Genomic DNA, 12798 nt, shown 5'->3' with positions numbered 1-12798 from the left:
GTGAAGGAGGAGAGTGACAACAAGCTGTCCTAGTCTGTAGCACAGCACAAAGTATAGGCAAGCCACTCCAGCCCCACCTACAAAGTGCCCAAGCAGGTCCATTCCGATTTTTGGTCCGCTCGCCCCCAGTGCGATGAAGATCATGGACTCCATCAATAGAGAAGTTTAGGACCGGGTGGCCCCAGAGGCGGCGCTCGCCCTCCACCACAAGCGTAGCACTACACCCAGGGGTGAGATCCAAGCCGCCACAAAATTGGTGCTCTGTGGAAAAATCTTCAGAATACAACCTGTCCATAACACATAGATAAAAAATATAGTCATTTACAACGCCATCTACAACGCAAATGCAAGAACTATTGCATTTCCAATGCTTGTTGTTTATGTGAACTGTGTTGTGTACCCTCATTCTATGTTATGTATTTACATAAATGTGTATAGAAAAAGAATACACCCTCTTGTCCCGTTTTGTCTTGTTTTGTTTTGTTCTGCTGTGTTTGTTCGTTTTTTCTGATCCCGTCCCTTGTAATTTTCGTAATTAAGGTCAACAATCTATTTGGTCGAGGCCATTGCTTTGTGCCCTCACAATTGGTTTGTTTAAAATTAAATTAAATTGTATGTAAAAGAAGTTCCTTGTAGGCACCGTTACCCGACACACCACTTTCCAAATGTGGCATTTTCAGAATTGTAATTTAAAATACAAATTCATCATAAATTAGGTTTTTAGATTAGGAAGCAGCGTGGTTGGTAAGTTTATTTTGTGTAACTTTGGGCTTTTTAAAATGAAATGGTATATTGTGGGGTTGATATGAAATTTTAGCGGTAAGGATTTACACATAGATTAGATGGTATGTTTAGCGCATGATGTTTAATTATTGAAAATTAAATCCAACGTATATTTTTTTGCGATTGCGAAAGTTTAAATGCGTGTAAAACCATTTTTCGAAGACTCTTAGGAACACGCTTTCAGCCGCTGCCGATTGTGTGCCTGCTGACGCTTCCCTCTTAAGATGGCAAAGATAGTGCCCCATGGGCTCAATGAGAGAGGCAGGCTCGTTCCGTTGTGCCCAGAGACAAGCTCGCCCCATTGATCCCAGAGACAGTCTTGCTGCACAGCACTCTGCTCAAGGGCAGACAATGAAAGAACCGAGGCTCATCCGTGCCGCTGGGAAGGAGTTCAAATGTTCAACAGACAGTGACCTCAGCGACCACCCACCACCGATGGGCTTCATCCTGCTCACGTACCACAGATGAAGGGTCCAGGGCCCCCGGAGGGCCGGGGTCTGTCTACAGGCAGCAGGCGCCTACAGGCCACTCAAAACCAAACCTGTGGACGCTAGCAGGTTAACCCCAGAATGCACAAAGTGTCACATCTGCAAAAAGACACACAGCTCAGATGCTGTGTGTGTGTCCTCTGCGCCATGCATCAGAGTCAAGGAAATAAACATCTCAAACCTGGCGGGCGGCTTCAAGGCACTGTGGCGGCTCCAGAGGGCACTTTCTAGGTCGTGCACCAGCCTGTGATCTTGCGGCTATGTATGGAAAAGCAGGGTTATGGAGAGGAGTACTTGCGCGTTCCTGGCATTTAAACAGGGCCACCTCCGCCCCCCACTTCCCCTGGTAAAGCAGCGTGCAGGAGGGTGTGGCTCGCCGACAACAAACATTACATTTCTACAGAGGCTGCCAGAGCCGGAAGCTGAGATTCACAGCCTGCGCCCGGCGTCCTTAGAAGGACGTGCAGATACCCGTGCCCCTCCGCCTCTAGCGCCTCGAGGCTGGTCACTCGGCCATGCTGCAATACACTAACTCTCTCATCTGATGCCAGCCTGCGCCCCTTAACCTAGGAAATAATGGAACCTTTCACCCCAATGTAGGTGTTTGACGTTCACTTCTCTGCACGTCCACCGTGTTGCCTCCTAGGTTTGACTTGGATGATGCTTTGTAAAGCGCCTGGAAGTCCCTCCTGTCGATCTAGCTCGCGCTACATCAAGAAACAAGAGGACTAGCAGCGCTGTCACGGGTGAAAGCCTCTCACCAGGACCCCAAAGGATATAAGAGCAGTAATCAGCACAACGCCCAACCCCGGTCAAAGGCCAAGAAACCCGTAGCGATACTCATGAGAGAGCCTAAGGGAAGATGAGGTCCACTTTTTACCGGGTGGTAATGATGGAATCCGAGGAGGAGGTGGGGGAAGGGGGACGTGGGGGTGTCAAAAAAGTTTGTCGCACTGGGCAGCACCACTGCTAAAGCTGGCCCTGTTTCTAGTTCAAGCGGCACCCACATCCCATAGTCTAAAGATAATACCTCTGCCTCAAGTGAAGTACTCTGGTACCCAAGGATGACTAGCAAACAATATTATTCACAACGTTGCTTACTATTCAGCAACATTTCACAGTTTGCAAATCTTCTTTAGATCCTTTATTCTCTTCTGTCATAGCTCCTCACACACACTACACCCTCGCACACACTGCACCCTCGCACACACTGCACCCTCGCACACACTGCACCCTCGCACACACTGCACCCTCGCACACACTGCACCCACACACACACTGCACCCACACACACACTGCACCCACACACACACACTGCACCCTCACACACACTGCACCCTCGCACACACTGCACCCTCACACACACTGCACCCTCACACACACTGCACCCTCACACACCCTGCACCCTCACACACACTGCACCCTCACACACACTGCACCCTCACACACACTGCACCCTCACACACCCTGCACCCTCACACACACTGCACTGCACCCTCACACACTGCACACACGGCAGCATCACACACACTGCACCCTCACACATTGCACTGCACCATCACACACTGCACCCTCACACACTGCACTGCACCATCACACACACTGCACCCTCACACACCCTGCGCACCCTCACACACCCTGCGCACCCTCACACACTCTGCACCCTCACACACTCTGCACCCTCACACACTCTGCACCCTCACACACTCTGCACCCTCACACACTCTGCACCCTCACACACTCTGCACCCTCACACACTCTGCACCCTCACACACTCTGCACCCTCACACACTCTGCACCCTCACACACTCTGCACCCTCACACACTCTGCACCCTCACACACTCTGCACCCTCACACACTCTGCACCCTCACACACTCTGCACCCTCACACTCTGCACCCTCACACACTCTGCACCCTGCACCCTCACACACTCTGCAATGGAACATACACTCCAAATACCACTCAATGCCACATAACACTCTATATATCTGTCGCCCTCCCTCTATCTATCGCCCTCACTCTATCTATCTATCGCATCACCATAGCATCACTCAGCTCCACCACAGCATCACTCAGGGGCACCACAACATCACTATGCGCTACCACAGCATCACTGAACGCCACAGCATCACTCGTCGCCACCACAATATCAGTCAGCGCCACCACAGCATCAATCTGTGCAACCATTCAACAACAACTGGTTCTTTTGTGTAGTGTTGTCCACTTTTGGGTCAAAAGCTTTGGAACCTCTCACAATCACACTTGATTACAAGTTTTTCACTTGTATAATATAACACATGCAAGACACATACTTAGGTGCACTGAACAAGGTATTAGCTGCCGGATTCACAAGCTACATTTTGAGGGAGTTTACATTTTTTAATTAAGTTTACTACTTTTCAGTATTCACAAACTACACTTTTGCAGTAACTTACCCTTTTAGGTTGAGCCTAGCAGCAGCACGCATGCACTGCTTGTTATAGATCGCCTTTGTGTCTGATTTGGAAAGGGTGAAAAATGATGCAGTACACATCTGTGTATCCTCTTACATTAGTTGTGGTACCCTTTCTGGTGCACATGTTGCTGAAGATCTTTTAGCAGCACTACACCTAGAGAGTCAGAAACCTTTGGCCTACCCAGCAGTGGAGACATGTTAAGGCATGGGCAAAGAGCCTTTCAGGAGGCCTCCTTATAAAGCTAGCTCTGTTCTGCAGCTGAGTATTGCCCTGATTAACTGGACTAATTCGTTTTTTAAACAGATTGTTTTAAATACTGTTTTTCCTTTTTAATGTGGGTGATATCAGTCTATAATGGACATTTTGGAGAGACATGCTGTTTTTATATTTCATGTAACTTCTATAAAAACGTTTCTTTTAGACCAAAACGGTACCTCTCAAACATCACAGAGATTATTTGCATCAATATTACTATGCTGCTGCTGTGTTAAATGTTGGAAACATGAGTCACAATCCTTCAATATTAGATGTAAACCCATTTAAAATTTGGACGAATGTTCCCTGATCACATCACTTGCCTATCCCTGAGCCCTGCACTACTGGGCATTCATTGTCCACAAAAAATGCATTTGCCAAAGGTTTGAAGCACTGGGCTATTATCAGCTGGCTATTTAATATGAATTAGCCAAAGGCATGTGGTAGTCTGCAAATATCAGCTGCCCATATGATGTGCATAGGCTTTCACAACTTGCCGCATATAATATACCAACCAAACAGAAGCCTGCACAAGTGGACATTTCTGGCTCGGGCATGTGACATTTGCAGACCTCTAGTATATGCACTGTAATGCTTAAGGCAAAAACATAAATAAAAGGCATTGCCATTTACAATGCCAATAGCTCTAACTTTAATAATGCGAGACCTATTGCATTGCAAATGCTTGCTTTGTTATAGGGGAGCGGTCTGTCCGTTATCAAAGGGGGATGTTCCGCTCCGCACTCTCTGCTGTAGTGCGGGTAGAGTAATAACTATTCTGTGGGTACAGAGGGTCGTAGTGTGCAACCAGAATGCATCCAAGCCAGCTTGATAATTTTTTACACTCGACATAGGCCACGCTGCCCCTCAGCCCGGCCCTTTCTAGGGAGGCTGTCTGTACATCTTACAGTGCACTTAACAGGCAGCGAACTACAAACCTGGGACACTGATCATGTCTGTTAAACGCCACTTCAGTGCTACCCACTCTCTCTTCCCATGATGGATGCCACACCACTTTTCATTCTGTTAAGGAAAGTCACAGCCTGTTGTGGGTCTCTGAAGGTCTGTATTTTTCCCTACAGATCACATCTATTGAAGTTGCTTCTTACCCTTCTCACTTCTGCTAAATGACTGGATCTTGCCTAGAGCTCTACGATACTCGCATTTTTTATTTTTAGGCGATTGTAACATACACTAGGATAATTTGGATAGGAGTGACACACATGATTTACTACAGCTCCAGCAACATGTTACTGCCACGACTCATTGCAGGGGAAACACGATTGATGTCATCTGCTCAAATCTCCCTTTGCTGGTGGCACCCCACTTGCAAGTAACCTGGTCTGATCATTATTTGAACCCGCTTTCGTGGTATACGACTAGGGGGACTCATTCATCTAGGCCACGAGGCACTGGCCCGGGTAAGGAGACCCACAAAATAGAACCAGATGTCTTTTATCGAGTCTTGGCTGATTGTCACCCTCAGTTCTCTGTTGATTTTGGTTTTGCTCTATCTCAATTCAATAGTTGGATGTAGACGGTGGTGAATGACCTTACTCCCCAAACGAGACTTAAAGCCTGTAACAGGCCATTGTCCAATCCATGGTTCTCACATGAGCTGAAAATCCAGAAAAAACTCTGGAAAAAACTGGAAAGGAAGTGAAGGCAGAATTGCAGCACAGAGGCCAAAATTGCATTGAAGGCAGCTCAAAAATCATACTATGCTGCTATCATACTAGCAAAGCGCTCATACTATACTGACTGTATTGCATGGTCTGGCAATAATGTTAAAGAACTGTTTAACATTGTGAAGAACTATGTGACTCCTAAAGCTATGAGCAACGACCATGATGCTTCTCCCGCTTGGTGTGAAGAGCTCGCTCAGTTTTTCATCAATAAAGTCGGGGCTCTCCAACTGTCATTCGGTAGCCAGGACACCCAGGTTTCCTCTGAGCCCCCGACCGACGTATCCCTTCTTCTGCTAAAGTCACCTTTTCCACCATTGAAGCCATATCGCTAAAGAACTCCCTGGGAGCTTTATCCTCCCTTAAATCGGGATCCCCTGGTGACCTCTGCCCTGCCAAACTCATTGCCAGTCCGTCTGCAGCTATTAACCCTCTTCTCAATCAGCTGATCAACGTGTCACTGCAAATGGCATAGGTCCCCACTGAGTGGAAACAGGAACTGCTTAACCCTCTGATCAAAAAACTGACTTTGGATTCTAACCACCGACTAGCTATCACCCTATTTCTTTGCTCCCTGCTAGTGCCAAAGTATGCAAAAGATGGTCAATAAGCAGCTGACTGCCTTCATTGAACAGCATGGCCTCCTTCATCCAGCCCAATCCGGTTTCGGGGCCGCCTATAGCACGGAATCTGCTTTTGTGAAAATCACGGAAGCTATTCACAATACTGTGGATGCGGGGACAGGGCAGTTTTGGTCCGGTTTGACCTCTCTGCCGCTTTTGATACTGTCCCCCATTCAATTCTTCTGGCCCGCCTCAAGGAATTAGGCATTGTTGGTGCCACCGGGGAATGGCAGAAATCCTTCTTGGAATGTAGAACCCAACAAGTGTGGATCCCTCCCTTCACGTCTACTTCCCAAGTTCTTTTGATAGGGGTTCCGCAGGGGTAGGTACTTAGCCCACTTTTGTTCAACTTATATAGGACTCCTCTCATTCAGTTAGCAGAGGAACTAGGAGCCAAGGTTGTTGCCTATGCCGACGACACCCAGCTCCTGTTCCTTGGAAAAAATCAGAGTCATCTACTACCCATGTTAAAACGTGTTTAGCTGCAGTGTTTAATTGGCTGACACGCGCTCAGCTGAAATGCAATGAGGATAAAACAGACATTTTATTCTTTGGAGAATTTCCTCTCCAGGTTTGACTCACCTTCTGGCCTGATGAGTCTCCCTGGCCCTCTCCTTCTGGACTCCCTGTAAAAAACCTCGGGATCTGGTTTGATAAAAAGCTGAATTTCTGTAATCAAATTAATAAACTGACTTGTTTCGGCATTCTAAAACTTCTCAGGAAATTTCTGCTTTTAACAGCTAAGGAAACGGTTGTTCGAGCTCTTGTTACCTCCCGCATCGATTATGCAAATGCACTATACGTTCGCCTTCCTGCCTATCTTATTGACAAACTTCAGGTGGTCCAAAATGCTGCTGCTCGTCTGCTTCTTTATCTCGCCAATAGTCCCAGCGTCAGGCAACACCTGTGCAACCTGCACTGTCTACCAGTGAAGGCAAGGGTTAAGTATAAAGCCCTGGTAACTATCCATGCCGCACTTTATGAATACGGCCCCCCTCTACCTAAGGAAACATTTTCAGTTCTACTCCCCAAGCAGACACTTGCGTTCTTCTAACATGCTCCTGGCTTCTGTCCTCCGATTCCGCTTGAAGAGAAAGGGCGGTTGCTCTCTGGCCTATTTGGCGGCGATGGGTTGGAACTCGCTCCCTCTTGACCAGCGTAGTCTGCAGAATTCTACCCAATTTAGAAGAAACTAAAAACCTTCCTTTTTTAATGACCTGTTTTTTGTCTTATTGGCTATTATTTTTTTTCCCTTTCCTTCTGCTGTCTCTTAGGCTTGCGCCGGGACACTCTTGAGTTGCTGTGCGCGTTACAAAACCATAAACCTACTTCATGCAACGTTTGTGTGAAGTCTGGGTAAAATGAAATGCTGGTTTCACTGTACTTTCTTTCCTTTCAGGTACCAGCCTTCATATCAAGTATCAATGTCTGCAATTCATCAGTCTTGCTATGAAGGGACACTCGGTACTAGCCTTGCTGCCAAAAACAGATGAATCCTCCCCACCGCAAACACCTGTGAGGAGCATGACCGGTCTAATCATTCCAATAACGTGTTTTTAATATATTTATAAGATACCTGCTATAGCCATCAATGCAGGCACTCCCGACTAGATACATGTATGTTATTTCTTCTCAATCTGGCTTCCAAATCTTAAACCTCAGCTATGACCTCCTGTAAATTCTCCATCTTTAGTTGGTTTTCAATCCTCGCTACAGCGACATCTCCCAACTTGGATGGTGACTATTCTGCGAAGTCTATGCAGGCTTCTCGTTTGTTGGGCCATTCTTTCATTGCATCCGTGTTGAGCATCAACAAATTAATCTTCCCAACTATGGTGGATACACTTTTCCTCATATCATGGACCAAAGAGCTAGCCGCTGGCTGTTCATCCATTGCCTCTGGCTGTTCATCCATTGCCTCTGCAGTGTAGCCAGAATCATAAATAGGAATTCTCCAGGGCAGAAACATTTCCCTAAATCTTTAAGTAGGGAATGTAAGACTATACAGTGCTAAATAACATATACATTGTTTACACGACTAAGAATGAAGAGCTGTAAATGGTGGTCCAGCCTATGTAGCACTAACAGCACTGGGGTGCCTGCGGGCAGCTGTGTGCTTAAATGCCGCATGGATAGAATGTTCTTTTCCAGTCTCGGATTACTGGACCATGGCCTAAAGCACTCAGCACAGAAAACAGACAGAAACTGTGACTGCCACAAGTTAGATTATCATGACACAATTTTATGTGTGCTTGTTTACAAGACATATGGAACACACAGCTACTGTGCAGAAAGGTGCAGCAGCCGGAGAAGCAGCAACTAAGGGCAGCAGCCAGCCAGTTGAAAACAATAAACAGGCAGACTCTTCAAGAGTGTGGAATTCCTACAGACCAAGGACCAGGACATATTGTTTGGGGTCAAGGACAACAAGTTTATTTTGTCCTTGGGACAAGTAGGCCCAACCCCCTGCAGCACAAACCCTTTCCTTTGGCTGCCAATTTACAGTCCCGCATTATGAAGCAGGGATGGGATGCAAATATTTTCAGAAGCTTGAAAGCAAGATTGATGATTCTTTGCTTTCAAAATAAAATGTTCACAAAAAATACAACTAGGAAAAAAAAACTTTTTACTTAATTACTGTGACATTTTAGGTACCATTTATTTGAAGCATCATTTAATAAAATGTGTGGGGTATGCTAGTATTTCCAAACAATATTTATAATGGAAAGTCAATGCAACCAGTTTCAACAAGATAATAGGAAACATGAAAATAAACAAGCATTGGTAAAGCCAATAGGTAGACACTGGTTGTCTTTTGTTATGTCAATGTGTGTCTTGTTTTGAGCACACATTGCCATAGAAGTTCCTGGCACTGAACAGAACAAATTTGTGTGCGTATATGCTCCTTGTGAAAGAGCAGATTGCGATCATTCACAATCAAGGCAGTCGGTAGATGGATAGAGCGCGAAATAGAATTTTAATAAAAACAAAAGATCTTGGTTAATGCCAGACCTAATTAGGGGCCCAAATCTTAAAGAAAGTTACAAAAGTGCACCCAAGATACATCTTTGCATTAGTGCAGATTTATGCATTTCATTAATTCACAAGAATTTACAGAAGATTACCAGGAAATCGTACTCCTAGAAAATATTTGTGAACTATATTTTATCACAAGCAAATATCCATGTGCAGATTTGCTCATGTAAAAATCGGTTGATCGTTTACAAGCTCACCCCTCCCACCTCTATTTTTCCCAGCCCTGAAAGTATTTTTTCTTCTTACCCTTGTCGGGAGTAAATTTCCATCCTTTCTCAGTATGGGAAAAGATTAGAGAAGAACTGGTGACAAACCTTGAAACCTGCAAGTTAGTAGGTTTGCACAGACTCAAAAGGGCTTTTTAACACTGGAACTATTGCTTACCGCTACCTCCAGCCCCAGTATGTAGATCAGCAAAAGGTGGGAAAACAAAGAAATTTTAGAATTCAAGCTCTACTATAGTATTTGCCCTGACATAATGAAATAGGCTATATCAGTGCTCTTATATAATGAGATTGCTGCCATAGGGACAAGTAGATTTTTTTTTACAGAACAAGTAGATTTCTGAAGCAATTTGTCCAATCGACAAGTAGTTGTTTTACTTAATCCACAGCCCTGCTCTTTTTGCAAAAATATTGAAAATCACCCTTTTTACTTCATAGAGTGCGCCCATCGGACCTGAAATGCCCTACACTTCACTGCACTGAGAAGAACAAAATAAAGTCATGGGTAGCGTGCTTGAATTAATCTCAGCAACTGGTAATTATCTAGGGCCGCAATCCGGTACATAATTTTTTCACACCCTTGCCACCTCTGACAAGTCCCCCACACAGTGTCAGGCTAGGTCCTCTCTGAACGGGGGAAGAGGGTACACTTAGGGTAGGCTTGAGATTAGAAATCTTTGGCACACTAAAACAACAATCAACGTTTTTTAGGGTCTTTTGAATGTGCAAATGATATTGTCGGTCTTAGTTTAAATCCAGTTTCTCCTATGTCTAAATCTGGTTTGAAACAGCTCTTAAAGAAGTTTAGATCCCCTATCAGTTTGACGAGAGATGCTGCTTTAAGCAAGTCCAGGCCGAGTAACGTGGCGGTCAGCTCTGGGGAATAAACCACAGCCTTATTTAACTTGGAATATCCCTCACGGGATTAGAAGGCTAATACTCCTACTGAGACTCAATCTGCTGCCTTTAAGAGATGTTACTGGCATCTGGGATAAAACACCTAGAGAGAAGAGAATTTGGGAATGGTGCCAGCTGCAAATCCAAGATCTGAATCATGTCCTATTTGTATGTTCAAAGCTGCAAAGTGCCAGGCGAGTGTTTTTAAAACCAGTTTTTATCAAATTTAATATGCACTCTGCTCAGGACGCACGTTCTTTGGTTTTGTCCCCTCCAAATGAAATGGTTTGTTTTAAGATATATACATTTTTTAGAACATTTTTGCTTATTTATTAGCACATTGTCTAACAGTAGTACTCTGGCTACGATTTAATACCAACTGGATGGCTATCTGACTTATCTATTCATAGCACTATTTGCACATCTCTTAGTATGTTTGATATAAGAATGTTTTATCGGTCGGTTATGTGATTGTTTTATGCATTATAGCATTATTTGTACATTTCTCAGTAAGTCTGAATTAATTTTATAGTAATGTAGAAGGAATACGTTTGTATTGTATGTAAAGTTTCCTATGAGTTGTTGGTGTGCTTTTGTGGACCTCCGTAGGAGTTTCAAAACAAAATAAATAAATAAATAAATTGGAAAATTGAGAACACAATCAATCAATAAATCCATTTATAAAGCGCACTATTTACCCGTGAGGGTCTCAAGGCGCGGGGGTGGAGGGGGGAGGGGGGGGGGGCTGGGGCTTTGGATGCTGCTGCTTGGCGGTGAGGAAATAGAAGGATCTGCCGCTGCCGGTTGTTCATTGGATGCGGCGGACGAGGGCGAGGCTGGCGTATCGGAGCTGGCGGGTGGGGGTGTAAAAGCTGAGTCAACCATTGAGGTAGGCTGGTCCGATGTTGTGGAGGGCTTTGTGTGCGTGGGTGAGTAGCTTGAATGTGATCCTCTGTTTGACGGGGAGCCAGTGTAGGTCTCTCAGGTGAGGGGTGATGTGGCTGCGGCGAGGGACATTCTGGATGAGTCGGGCGGAGACATTTTGAATGCGTTGCAGTCGTCGCAGGTGTTTGGTCGGGATGCCTGTGTAGAGCGTGTTACCGTAGTCCAACCTGCTGCTGACGAGGGCCTGGGTCACAGTTCTACTGGTTTCAGTGGGGATCCACTTGTAGATCCTGCCAAGCATGCGGAGGGTGTTGTAGCAGGAGGAGGAGACGGCGTTGGCCTGCTTCGACATGGAGAGTGAGGAGTCAAGGATGATTCCCAGGTTGCGTGCGTGGTCGGTGCGTGGTCAGCCCTGGTTTCAGCCTAGTTAGTCGTTGTCACTGTGCTCCTGCTGGATTCCTGTGGCACAGTGAGCGCGTGCCCCACCTTTGGGCGAGCCCTAATGGAGCAGAACCAAGACTGATTTACATATGGCTGGTCTCCATCTTGAGGGAGAAAACGATGGTCCTGAATGTGTCTACAGGCGATCGCCCATGACTGAGATTAATTTCAGCATTCCTTCCATCACTACTATGTTTGTTACAGTAGAGGCACGTAGTGCCCAGATGTGGGTGCTGTGCTCACTGTGCCACAGGACACATGGCTGACCTCTAGATTAAGATACATAATGGGTGAAAAACATGCCCCGAGCTACGGTCAGCGACTGGTATGATTCAAGCATTACTTCCAGTTTATGTGTAGCAGAACTGCACAGTGTCCGTGCTTTGCTGAGGAGCAGTGCACTGCCTGTGTGCTATAATAATGTGCTGTGCAGTGCTATACAGTATCCAAATAGTTATGGGGCACAGTATAACCTGTTCGATCCTGCAACGTGCAGCAGGGGCTAAGAAAAAAATCTGTATTGTGCTACAATTTACTACCAACAAATTGTGGCACTACGGTGCACGCAGTCATTAATGCATTATTATGTTCCACAATCAAAGTTAATCATTTGTGTACTTTGGAGAACTTGCTGCTGCACGTTTCGCCATTTCACACTGCTATGCAGGCTGGGAAATTAATGACAACCTCAAACGAGTACTGAAAAGCCGGGTCACGCCAGTTGACGTGCAGGTGACTCGCAGATCTCCGCAGCTGATACGTAATTCACTGAGCTAGCTTACCTACTCTGTAATTATTGCATTATCATGTGTAATACTATGCGCAACATCCTATAACACAACTGCACAACTTGGAAACACTTCCCCCATACGATCTCAAAATAAAGACCACGCGCTTCCAACCGTAAAACCCTAGTGTGTAACATGCTACCCATGTAGGCAAGCGCTTAAGAACCCAACATAGGGGTATACGCGCCGCTATATAAGTTGTGCAATATAATATAGACACGGAAAGACCCTAGAA

The 12798-nt window shown here is 45.6% G+C and overlaps 1 protein-coding gene across 9 annotated transcripts in view; it reads right to left on the bottom strand.

Moving 5' to 3' along the window:
- The window catches only part of LOC147717616 (uncharacterized), a 392319-nt gene that overhangs the window by 301995 nt on the left and 77526 nt on the right, over window positions 1-12798 (bottom strand). The window lies entirely within an intron of this gene.

Source organism: Lissotriton vulgaris, chromosome 5 (assembly GCF_964263255.1).
Source record: "Lissotriton vulgaris chromosome 5, aLisVul1.2, whole genome shotgun sequence".
In the NCBI taxonomy this organism is placed as follows: Eukaryota; Metazoa; Chordata; class Amphibia; order Caudata; family Salamandridae; genus Lissotriton; species Lissotriton vulgaris.
The sequence above is the reverse complement of the archived record's forward strand: the minus strand, read 5'-3'. Positions and strand labels throughout refer to the sequence as shown.